The 12,338-nt window shown below is 34.3% G+C and overlaps 1 protein-coding gene across 3 annotated transcripts in view; it reads right to left on the bottom strand.

The window, feature by feature from the left end:
• Positions 1-10,078, bottom strand: part of LOC128220233 (protein O-mannosyl-transferase TMTC4-like) — a 54,277-nt gene extending 44,199 nt beyond the window's left edge. Inside the window, exons 1-2 of one of the 3 annotated variants that reach the window (XM_052928536.1) lie at positions 528-836; positions 124-247 (exon numbers count right to left, since the gene is read on the bottom strand). The gene's annotated coding sequence lies outside the window, so the exon portion shown is untranslated. Of the gene's footprint in view, positions 1-123; positions 837-10,022 lie in introns of those variants that run through there. The other 2 variants (XM_052928537.1, XM_052928535.1) reach the window with 2 other exon arrangements.
• Between the last annotated feature and the right edge of the window lie 2,260 nt (positions 10,079-12,338).

A 12,338-nucleotide genomic window follows, 5' to 3' on the forward strand; every position in this document is an offset into this window, starting at 1 on the left:
TTTCTTGATTTGCAATAAACCAAACCTTTGACTTGCAATGGTTTACTTTCAAATGAGAAACTAAAGATGCTTATTAATTTGTTAGATTAGGTTTATTTTTGGTTTTAAATGCATTTTACTTACCAGTTTTACTGGTGCAAACCTAATTGCACCCTTTCTAATGTAAATATTTGTCTTAATCCGACACAAAATACCAACTTCTCTCACTCTTTCCCAAAATTTATGGTCATAACTATATTTGCATAATCTGTAAATTCAAAAATCCATCCATGAATGAAATTGTCACTTTTACTTTCATTAAAATCCCCTAAAATTCATAATTTACATATTTTACACTTCACACCTTGAATTTATTCTAAAAACAATCAAACCCATACCGAAAATTCTGTCACTCAACTACAAATTTATTGTATATTAAAGTTGACATTTGAAATTATATTAAGATAATCACTGAGTAAAATAAAGCCTTTTATGTTCTTAAGCCACACTTATTCTTTTCAGTTTAATTGTATTAATCATAAATTCACCTAATCCTATATGCACAAGAGCTTAAAGCTAGTTCAAACAGAGAAAGTTTTCATGGACGACCAGCAGTTACTTCACTCCAGCACATCGCGAATTAACTATTTTCCCATGCATGACACAAGCCTTAAAACAATTAAACATTGATTAAGTTCATTTAACTGCTTTGTTGTTGGACATGTAACATTTCAGCATGCCAACTTTTCCTCAACAGAAGAGTGATATTTCACACTCCAGTATAAATGATGAGTGTCATTCTCGACAATTGTTTAAATTTGCCTTTTAGGTTGACAGTCCATTTTATTGATACTCTGACTTTCCTTCTCGCTCATGATTACCATCAAAAGACGATAAATACGCCTCATAATATTTTGATTTCTTTGATGAATCTGATATTGATTTGGTGATAAACTGTGGATACCGGATCAGCACGAATGATTTACAATGCATTTCAGGTACTTGTATGGATTTTATAATAAATGTCCTGTTGTTGTTGCTACAACTCCAGTTGCCATCATTTCTTCTCTATATCGTGTGTCAGTTGAGATCAATGTTTTCTCTGTTTCGGTCCATTGTTTTGTTAATCTATAATTATAAATCCTTTTAAATAATTATATCACATTATTAAATGAAGTGTTTCTGACTTGATGTTTGATATATCATCATAGTTTTTGTCTAGTTAAATGTTAATAACGGGTCAAATTGTAGTTTTGCAGGAGATCCATACTAGTTTGGTTCATGTTGTAACACAGAACGGATAACACCCCCATGTCTTTTCCAGCAGTAATATAATATAACATAAACAGTTTTAACAATGTTGGAAGATATGCTTATATAATGTTGACAATGAGCGCAAATAAAGCAGATGCGGGCTTGTAAATTCATAATATCATAGTTTGATAACTCAAAACATTAACTTGTGTAAAAGTATAACATAATAGTGTGACAATTGTTCATATGAGAAAAAGACAGCAAAGCCGACTTCTCTTTGATGTAATAAAACAGAAAAGTCAATTAACACAGAGAAAAATTATCCCCTGAATAATCCTCATATAAACATTAGGGGATGTGTGAATGACAAACAATGTTTGTGTATACAATTTCAAAGAAAAAATGACTTAGTCGTTTTGGACTGAAATTATAAACCTGAACAAATTTCGGACCAATTTTCTAATAATTTTCTTTCTTTTACTGAAATCTTTCAGAAATGGTCAGAAGCAGTCCAAACTTGAAAATTGTCAAACGGTCGAACTGGAAAAAAACATCATTTTTTTGCTTAAAACAAACTTGGATTCAAACTGACAAAACTCGCATAATTATGGATTATTACAAGTACGACAATCTATCTAAACCGCCAAGCTTCCTAATAAAACATTCAGAAATGGTAAACATATTCAAAATTTGTGAAATGTATTTACAGTGAATGCCTATTATTAACTACAAAAAACCTGGAATATTACCCATTAATGTGACGATATTTTTCCTCCGGTGCAAAAAAGTGCATATAAAGAAATACTGAAATGCAAATACCCACTGAGTGTCTAGAGGTAATGTAAATTTGTCCCTTTGGGTAATTTACCGTGTGTCATATATTAAAACACAAAACCTGATTTGTCACAAAAGGCCTTTTCAGTAAATATATGACAAAAATTATAAGAACAAAATCGATATGAATACATAAAATGTTAAACCCTTATTACAATTTCTCCAAAAAATGTTTCAAAAAGCAACTGATTTTTTTATTACAATGTTTATGTCAATTTTATTTTGCTTTTTTAGCTATTTCATCTCCTTTGAGGCTTGAATATAACTAAGTTAAAAGCTACTGCATTCCAGTATATACATTTAAAGTTTAATTAATATGAATTTTAAAAACAGTCTAAAAATAATCGAATGACCGGACCTACAACTTTTATTTAAGTTTCTCTAAATTTTCTACTTAGTTATTTAAGCGAAAAATAATAGTATCTAATATAAATATTTCTGTCACAAGTCACTTGTAATAGCTCAATTAATAGGATTTATGAATTTTTAAACACAGGATATTGGCTTTTATAAAAAATATAATCTGATTTTCAATTGCCATTTAAATATGTCCAAAAAAACACAATTATGTTTATTGACCCAGGGAGCAAATGTTTGTCATATAAAAGGTGTATATTCATGCAGTTATTGTACAACTGATGCAATTTTTCTCTCCTCAAAACTGGGCAAACCTTACCCGTATATATAGTAGTGGCATATTAGGTAACTGCTACAATGTTAAACAGGAGCTGTAACAGAGACAGCGCGCTCGACTATTCAGCCGCTTTTCAGTGAAAGGATTGAAAGTTTTGGCGAAGCATGCATGGATCACTGTAAAATTAGATTAGAATGATATGCCTGCAAAGATTTGTGTAAAATTCAAAAACATTCAGCCTTTAAGGAAATAAAGACTTGATGGAACCATTATTTGCAAAATACAGATATCTTATTTGGTTGTTCAAGTTGGTTGGGTAGCTGAGTACCATTGTACAAATCCTCAATGCAATTGTAACATTAAGCAGTTGCTGAGATATTAACCTATGTGTGCTAACATGCAAAACCTTAACCAGAATTTCTAGGTTGCATAATAAAAGGGCAAAAATTATATAGTATGCAAAATAGATAAGAGTTATCTTACTTGATTATTTAAGAAGGCTGAATGGTTGGGAGCCTGTGTATAAAGTTTCAATGTAATACATGATGTATTTGGTGAGGTATTGACTTAAAAGTGGTAACATGCAAAACCATAACCAGAATTTCTAAGTCGAATAAAAAAGGGCCAAGATTTGACCTAGTGATATTTTTTATCACATTAAAAACATGCCCAAGATTTCATCAAGGAAAACATTCTGATCAAGTTTCATGAATATTAGACCAAACATAATGCCTCTAATGTGTTTCAAACATTTTTCTAAGATTCGACCTAGTGACCTAGTTTTTTAACCCATGTGCCCCACTTTTACAAGCAGTCCATATTATATCAAGGGGTACATCATGACCAAGTTTGAACATAATCCGACCAATCATTTCCATTCCAGATTTTTTACTTCTAAGATTTGACCTAGTGACCTTATTTTCGATCATATGTGACCCAGTTTTAGATAACATCAAGATTTCATCAAGGAAAACATTCTGATTGAGTGTTATGAATATTTGACCAGTGTGTCAAGTCTGTATCATCTGTTCAATGTGTCCAGTCTGTATTATCTGTGCAGTGTGTCCAGTCTGTATCACCTATTCAGTGTGTACGGTCTTTATCACCTGTTCAGTGTGTCCAGTCTGTATCACCTGTTCAGTGTGTCCAGTCTGTATCACCTGTTCAGTGTGTCCAGTCTGTATCACCTATTCAGTGTGTACGGTCTGTATCACCTATTCAGTGTGTCCAGTCTGTATCACCTATTCAGTGTCTTTAAATGTGCACTTATTGACCTTTATTAATCAAAAACCTGTCACAAAATTAATATTGTTATATTCTGAAAGAAGGTTTGCTTATATATACGGTAGTTGTGATATCATAGGAAATGTGGAAAATCCATGAAAAGATGTGTTATCAATGTTAAAGAGACGTTCTAGATAAAAATGCAAATAACTACCTGTAACACTCTTTGAGCCATGTAACCTATCACTTCATAGTATGCTCATCATGTATAAACCAATCAAAGTACCGGGATGTTTAATGTCAATATACTCCAAATAAAAAAACATTTTCTGACACATTTTTCATTGAAAATTTAAAATTTCATGCAAGTGTAAAATGCTGAATTATACAAAACAGCAAACCTGGCAGTACAAAATCTAAGAGTATAAATGAAGTCTGCAAAATAACCAGTAAATCGAGAACCTGAGACTACCAGAAATCAACCACTTGTTCTTTTCGAAGTTTGAGTTCGGCAATTTCTTGAGTACAAAGACTGAATAACCACATGAAGGAAACTTTTAGTTTATAAAACAAATATATATCACAACTCCATTCCAGCAACTAAAGTTCCAGGTATTGGATGTGTTACCTGTTGGGAAAACCCATAAAAATTCTACTAAAATCACCATGACCTTAGACCTATTGACACAAAAATCATCATCAGGGGTAATCTATTGGTCATGACCATTTAGAGAATACTGAGTTTGAAGACTCTACCAAGTTGTTCAAAAATTATTGATCAATACCCCCCTTAAGTTTTTAAGTACTGGTCACCATGACCTTAACCTTTGACATATTGACCCCACAAACAAACAGGTCATGTAATTCCCTACGAAGACTTTACAACAAATTGTTCAAACTTTATTGATATGAAATGAAGGAGTGTTGATAATGGATACAGCATCAATGCATACTTTCATGTACAAACAAACAAACCAAAATTGTTACATTGCTTTACATGTATAGAGGTACCTTGGATTCACAAAAAATGTCAAAATAATCTTAAAACATTGGAAAAGTAACACATTATTCATATAAAACGATACAGAAACCTGGGGACCCATGAAAGCGACCGAGGTCACTTATTTCCAAAGGGGTATAGTATCATAGGCATTTTTCTTGTTCACTACAATTTGTTACTGCCTTTATTACTGTTAAAATGTCAAGTTGAATGTGAAAATCATCAAGAAAATAACTCCTTTCAAATGATTCAATGATGGGGATTGATAAAGGTGACGAAAAATAATTAAGTGTAACAGATGAAATACATAATATAATTTTGAATCATGTTTGACACAGCAACATATTTCTTTTTCTGATTCGCCCAAATCACAAACATGAATATTCCCAGTCCACTATAAGGATAATGTCCCAGAAGAATCAAAATTAAGTATTTTTATTCAAATTGCTATAATCCACGATAGTATTCATTAAAAAAAGGATCAGCAAAATGCAACTTTAAGAAGAAATTTTCCCATGTTGGTTTGCCTGGATCAAAATTAATGAAAGAATGTTTCCATGGACTGAATGCAAGAATGTTTCCATAAACTGAATGCAAAAATGTTTCCATGATCTGAATGCAAAAATGTTTCCATGAACTGAATGCAAGAATGTTTCCATGATCTGAATGCAAAAATGTTTCCATGAACTGAATGACTGAATGTAAGAATTTTTCCTTGGAGAGAATGCAAGAATGTTTCAAAAATATACAAATCTCCGCTAATATTTGCGATTGCCTTGGAATGCAGTTTTAAGAATGGCTATGTCAACACAAACGTAAATTATGTTGTTAGTGAAATGAGGAACATCTAGTATACTGTCTAGAAAATCAAGTTTGATCCATTCCTGACAGAAAATGAAAGTCACAATCTGCAGCTTTGTTATCCCCAAACCTTCAAAATTAAGACATACTAATCTTGTGGAATCTCAGAATTCATCAATAGCTTCATGATTTGCAAAATAAGAAAGTGCAGGAAAACATTCCACACGAAATGTGTCGGCAAAAAACATTGGACAATTGGCCGTGGCAGTGTCTGTTTTGCAACAAAATTTATAATTAGGGTCAAAAGAATGTTCAAATGTTTGTATAGACTTTCTCAACCATACTGAATTAACTAGTGTGTGATTTACTTCAGTAACATGTATTCATAAATTTAGGATAAATACTAAACAAGAGACTGAGACCCATGAGGGCTATGCTCTACTGGCATGAATACTAAACAAGTGACCCATGAGGGCCTATGCTCTACTGGCATAGTTCTTATGGTCAACATTGCATATTCAATGAGCAAGGACAGATGATGTAGTAAGCAGATTAATTGTAGTAACAATTTCAATATGTGTTCTTGATAGAAGTTCTCATGGATGTCCATGAGTTATGGGGAATGAGAGTTTGTTGAAGTGAACAATATTGTTTGACATATATATTTGCAATGTAGATCATTGTAACATGACGCACTAAAAGAAGACCGATGAACAAGACTTGCATATATTATTAACTGTTTAATATTTACGTAAGTTTGCATATTTGTGTAATACAGACAAGTAAATGGCAATTATAGAAATGTTAATTGAACACTAAAATAAGAAAGTAGGTCAAAATGTCACAGTCAAGGTCATCCGAGGACAACATTGATACTTGTGTTGTAGCTTTAAAAAAAAGAAAGTGTGTCAAAACATCACAGTCAATAGTTTATTGTTGTAGCTTAAAAAAAAAAAGCAGGTCAAAAGGTCACAGTCAATGTCATCCGACGACAACATTACTATTTGTTTTCAAAACTGTACACATGGTCCAAATTTCATTGCTGTAGCTTCAAAATTAAGAAAGTAGGTCAAAAGGTCACAGTCAAGGTCATCCAAGCACAACATTGATATTTGTTTTAAAAACTGTCACCATGGTCCCAATTTCATTGCCGTAGCTTCAAAAATAAGAAAGTAGGTCAAAAGGTCACAGTCAAGGTCATCTGAGGACAACATTGATACTTGTTTGCAATACTGTACACATGGTCTTAATTTCATTGTGCTATCTTCAAAAATAAGAATGTAGGTCAAAAGGTCACGGTCATGGTCATCTGATGACAACATTGATACTTGTGTACAAAACTGTACACATGGTCCCAATTTCATTGCTGTAGCTTTACAAATAAGAAAGTAGGTCAAAAGGGGTGTGGCCGGCTTTGGCCCCATGCGCATAATTTCAACTGTCTGATAGAGGTTAATCACATGATGCTCTACAACAAATATCAAAGGTATGAGCCTTGTGGTTTGAAACAAGAAGATTTTAAAAGTTTTTCTTATATTTATAAGTCTCTAGGAAAATTGTGACCCCCGGGGCAGGGCCAGTTTTTACCTCAGGGGCATAATTTGAACCATCTTGGTAGCAGACCACTAAATGATGCCTTATTCAAAATAGCAAGGGTCTAGGCAGTTTCAGACAAAAAGATTTTCAAACATTTCCCTATATAAGTATACCAAACATGTGAACCCGGGGCTTGGCCAGTAATGACCCCAGGGGCATAATTTGGATAAATGTTCACAAGCAATTGTGTTCAGATGGATGCACGCACGACAGATTCTTCTGGTCTTTGGCCAAAAGAGCTAAAAATCAACCAACCTCAACTGTAATTTTGATCTCTTTTTAACAAGGGCAAGGGAGAGTACAACATAAAACCAACTGCACAACCAAAAAACAAATTGTCTCTCTTTAATCCTCGACTTGGCTATAGACTTGGCTAAAAAAGCATTTTTGTTTATACTTTCGGTTTTATAGTTACAAAACAATGTTTTATCATAAAATTTTCACAAATAATCAACTATCTGTCAATTATAAATATGTGATATATTCAGTTCACTGTGCTAATGCGGCCATCAAATTGGGCAATTTCCATGAGTTGTGAACTTTTGTTTGATTGATTTAGGCCTTTGAACTCACCTCGGTACATCAAGTTAGCACTGTATACACACTAGCCTTTATTTTCTATTTCATAACATTGATTGTCTTATCTTCTATGATGCTATGAAAACAATGAACCAATAATCGCCAATTGTGCTAATTGGTAGGATCATGACAGGCACTGCCATAATGATGGTGTTAATCTCTGCTCTCCAGCAATGTGTGACCAGCCGACTGCAGTTAAATTATGACAAATTTACGACCTTTTGGTAGGAACAAATTTAAAACAAAAAGCATATAAGGGTAATTAAGCTTGTTGGTATGATCTTTTGTAGACATTATAATTATGCTTTAAACCCGAATCCCATTCAGAATGAATAGCCCAAAATGGCGAAAAACAATTCGTACATAAAATCATAAAAAGTGTGTTCCATAGTAGTATGATAATAGGTGATGTGAAAGTGTAAATATGGTTTTATCTCCAAACTGCTAGTGAAAACAGTCAATATACAACAGTCAGTATCAAGCACATTCCCAAAGAAACAAGAGCTGTTGTAAGACAGCGTGCTCGACTAAGCCGCTTTGACTTAGAGGTCAATACAATAACGATGTAATATGTGCCTGTCAAAAGCAATAAAACAATCAAATTGAAAAGTGAACAAGAATCGCAATGTGACAAAACCAGGTTTTTAATGATTGGCCAAAGAGATTCAGTTTCAACTGTTTCTTCTAATTTTTGTAACAGTGACCTTGATCCTAAGGGCCCCAAATACAATCCCATGGAAGACCTCCATAAACTCTTTCTACATATCAAGTTTGGTCACAGTATGTCAACCATTACTGAAACAGTATCTTTTTTTGAATAACAGTGACCTTGACCCTAGGGGGCCAAAAGGCAATCCATCAAATCTCTGCTTAAACTTGTCCTATATACCAAGTTTGGTCACACAATGTCAACCCTTAGTTGAGTTATTCAGTACTAACCATATTTCTATTTTGACCTTGACCTAAACCATAACTCTCGGGGCCAAAAACACAATCTCAGGAAAGGTCTTTATAAACTCTTCCTATATACCAAATTTGGTTCCAATATGGAGACCCTTAAGTTATTCAATACCAAACCTTTTTCTATTAAAAGTAACCTTGACCTTGATCCTAGGGGCCTCAAATGCATTCCGATAAAAGGTCTCCATAAACTCTTTGTATATACCAAGTTTGGTCTCTTTATGTCAGACCTAGCTAAAATTATTCGATACATAAGGCGACTTTGACGCTGCCCTAACACCAGCCCGCCCGAACAATGATGCAAGTCATTCAAATAACTTGTTTTCCCTCTATGAAAATATGCTTAGGAATATAAAAATGTGCCTTTCAAATGAAATTAAAAGAAAAGTTAAGGTATTAAGTGCATTGAATGATGGGTATAGACGTTTTTTTATTAAAATCCCAACTTGCCCTAAAACTTTAACCTGCCCTAAAACTTTAACATAAGTCAAACAGTGGCCAAAACTTGGATTAAGGATAATATGGAGTTATGTAACCTCATTGTGTGATGGTCCAGAACAATAGTGTGAAGTATTAAGTCAATTGAATGAAGGGTATAGAAGTTATCAATAAATATCCCAACCTGCCCTAAAACTTTAACCTAAGTTCCATAGACAATCAGGGTCCATAATTTGTATAACATATAATATGGAGTTATCTAACCTCATAATGTGATGGCCCTGAACAACTGTGTAAAGTATTAAGTCAATTGAATGAAGGGTATTGGACTTATTTATTTCGGTTAACGACGGGAGATAACTCTTATTGGTTAAAATTAGGGAATTCTTTTGTCAATAAACTCATTATTTCTAAATATTTTTTTTTTATAATTTTTGGCTATAATTATAATACATATAGGATTTTTAAAAAAATAAATACATTAGAAGGCGTTTTTCGGTAACTTTCTTGCGTATTTCGGTAATTTAACCGTCTTTCGGTAAATACACATGTAAGCGTATCTCGGCAATTCCAACAACATCATTATCGCGAAAATGCATGACTTCAATCTATTCTTTGAACTACGATAATTTCTGACGTTTTAATTCAACAAATACGCTAAAACCATACTATATTACAACGCAAATCTTAAATGTCAGATTGATCAAATGAGAGTTGAATTACTTTGTCTATGGTCTTCACTCGTCCCCTTTTGTTTACATATACAGTCAACACTTTTGTTGACAGAGTAGCAGTGAACATGTCGCATTTCCTTTTAAATAACTCAAGATCACAGTTACTTGCCCCTAGCTTTAAGAACACTTTTAAAAGGTGGACTGCGTTGAGATACATTTTTGGGCCTGATTTCAAAGATGGTGCTCAAAATGAAGGACACGCCGGTTTGGGGGCCATTTTTCACAAGTCCTGGTTCTTCATGATAAATTTCCCATTAGCAGGTGGCCATCACGTACAGTGATCACCATTTAAAAGGATTCACACTAACGTTCCTGGATAGCGCTGGCCATTACGAGGTATATACAATATATACATACACCCAAAAGCAACCAAGAATCCAATAATTCAATAATCCATCCACCCACCCATCCACCAATTCATTTATCCATCCATCCATCCATCCATCCATCCATCCATCCATCCATCCATCCATCCATCCGTTTATCCATCCATCCATCAATCAATCTATCCATCCATCATCCATCCATACATACATCCATCCATCCATCTATCCACCCATTCATTCATCCGTCCATCCATTTATCAATTCATGCATGCATCCATGTTGTTGGTTGGTTGGTTCGTTGATTGGTTCATTCATTGGTGCATTGATTCATTGATTCATTCATTGATTCAATTGTTGATTCAGTCGTTGATTCATACGTTGGTCCATTCATTGATTCATCCAACCATTAATTCATTCATCCAGATAGTGCAGTAAACAAAACGAACTTCACCGTTTATCTTACTTTGTTCGCTTCAAGCTTCTTTAATCTGACCCTTGCAACAGTTGACCGTTTTCTAGCCGTTGATTTTACAACAGCGTGATTTCTGTTATCTACTCAACACTGAATAAAACGTATAAGTTACGCAGAATTGCACCACACAGAACATTGCTCAAGGGCTGCGGTATCTTTGCATCATACATCTATCTGTGCAAGATCAGCTATATGTATATCATTAGTTGTCTGTTTTGTATGTTCATCATCAGTTGCTTGTGCATAATTGTGTAGTCAGTGAATCATCTGATGTTTGCGCATCATAAGGTGTCCATTTACCATCAGTTGTCTGTATTGTCTATTCATCACTAGCTGTCCGTGTTGTCTATGCATCACTATATAGTTATCTGTGTTTTCCAGGCATCACTAGTTATCTGTGTTGTCTATACATCACTAGTTGACTGTGTTGTCTATTCATCACTAGTTGACTGTGTTGTCTATTCATCACTAGTTATCTGTGTTGTCTATTCATCACCAGTTGTCTGTGTTGTCTATTCATCACTAGTTGTCCGTGTTGTCTATGCATCACTAGTTGACTGTGTTGTTTATGCATCACTAGTTGACTGTGTTGTTTATGCATCACTAGTTATCTGTGTTGTCTATGTATCACCAGTTATCTGTGTTGTCTATTCATCACCAGTTGTCTGTATTGTCTATTCATCACTAGTTGTCCGTGTTGTATATGCATCACTAGTTGACTGTGTTGTTTATGCATCACTAGTTATCTGTGTTGTCTATGTATCACCAGTTGTCTGTGTTGTCTATGCATCACTAGTTGACTGTGTTGTTTATGCATCACTAGTTATCTGTGTTGTCTATGCATCACCAGTTGTCTGTGATGTCTATGTATCACCAGTTGTCTGGGACGTCCATGTATCACTACTTGTCTGTGATGTCTATGCATCACCAGTTGTGTGTGTTGTCTATCCATCACCAGTTGTCTGTGATGTCTATGTATCACCAGTTGTCTTTGTTGTTTATGCATCACCAGTTGTCTATGTTGTCTATGTATCACCAGTTGTCTTTGTTGTTTATGCATCACTAGTTGTCTGTGATGTCTATGTATCACCAGTTGTCTTTGTTGTTTATGCATCACCAGTTGTCTGTGATGTCTATGTATCACCAGTTGTCTTTGTTGTTTATGCATCACCAGTTGTCTATGTTGTCTATGTATCACCAGTTGTCTTTGTTGTTTATGCATCACCAGTTGTCTGTGATGTCTATGTATCACCAGTTGTCTTTGTTGTTTATGCATCACCAGTTGTGTGTGTTGTCTATCCATCACCAGTTGTCTGTGATGTCTATGTATCACCAGTTGTCTTTGTTGTTTATGCATCACCAGTTGTGTGTGATGTCTATGTATCATCAGTTGTTTGTGATGTAAATGCATCACTAGTTGTCTGAGATGTCTATGTATTACCAGTTGTCTGTGATGTCTATGCATCACCAGTTGTGTGTGTTGTCTATCCATCACCAGTTGTCTGTG

Source organism: Mya arenaria, chromosome 15, assembly GCF_026914265.1.
Source record: "Mya arenaria isolate MELC-2E11 chromosome 15, ASM2691426v1".
NCBI classification, from domain to species: Eukaryota; Metazoa; Mollusca; class Bivalvia; order Myida; family Myidae; genus Mya; species Mya arenaria.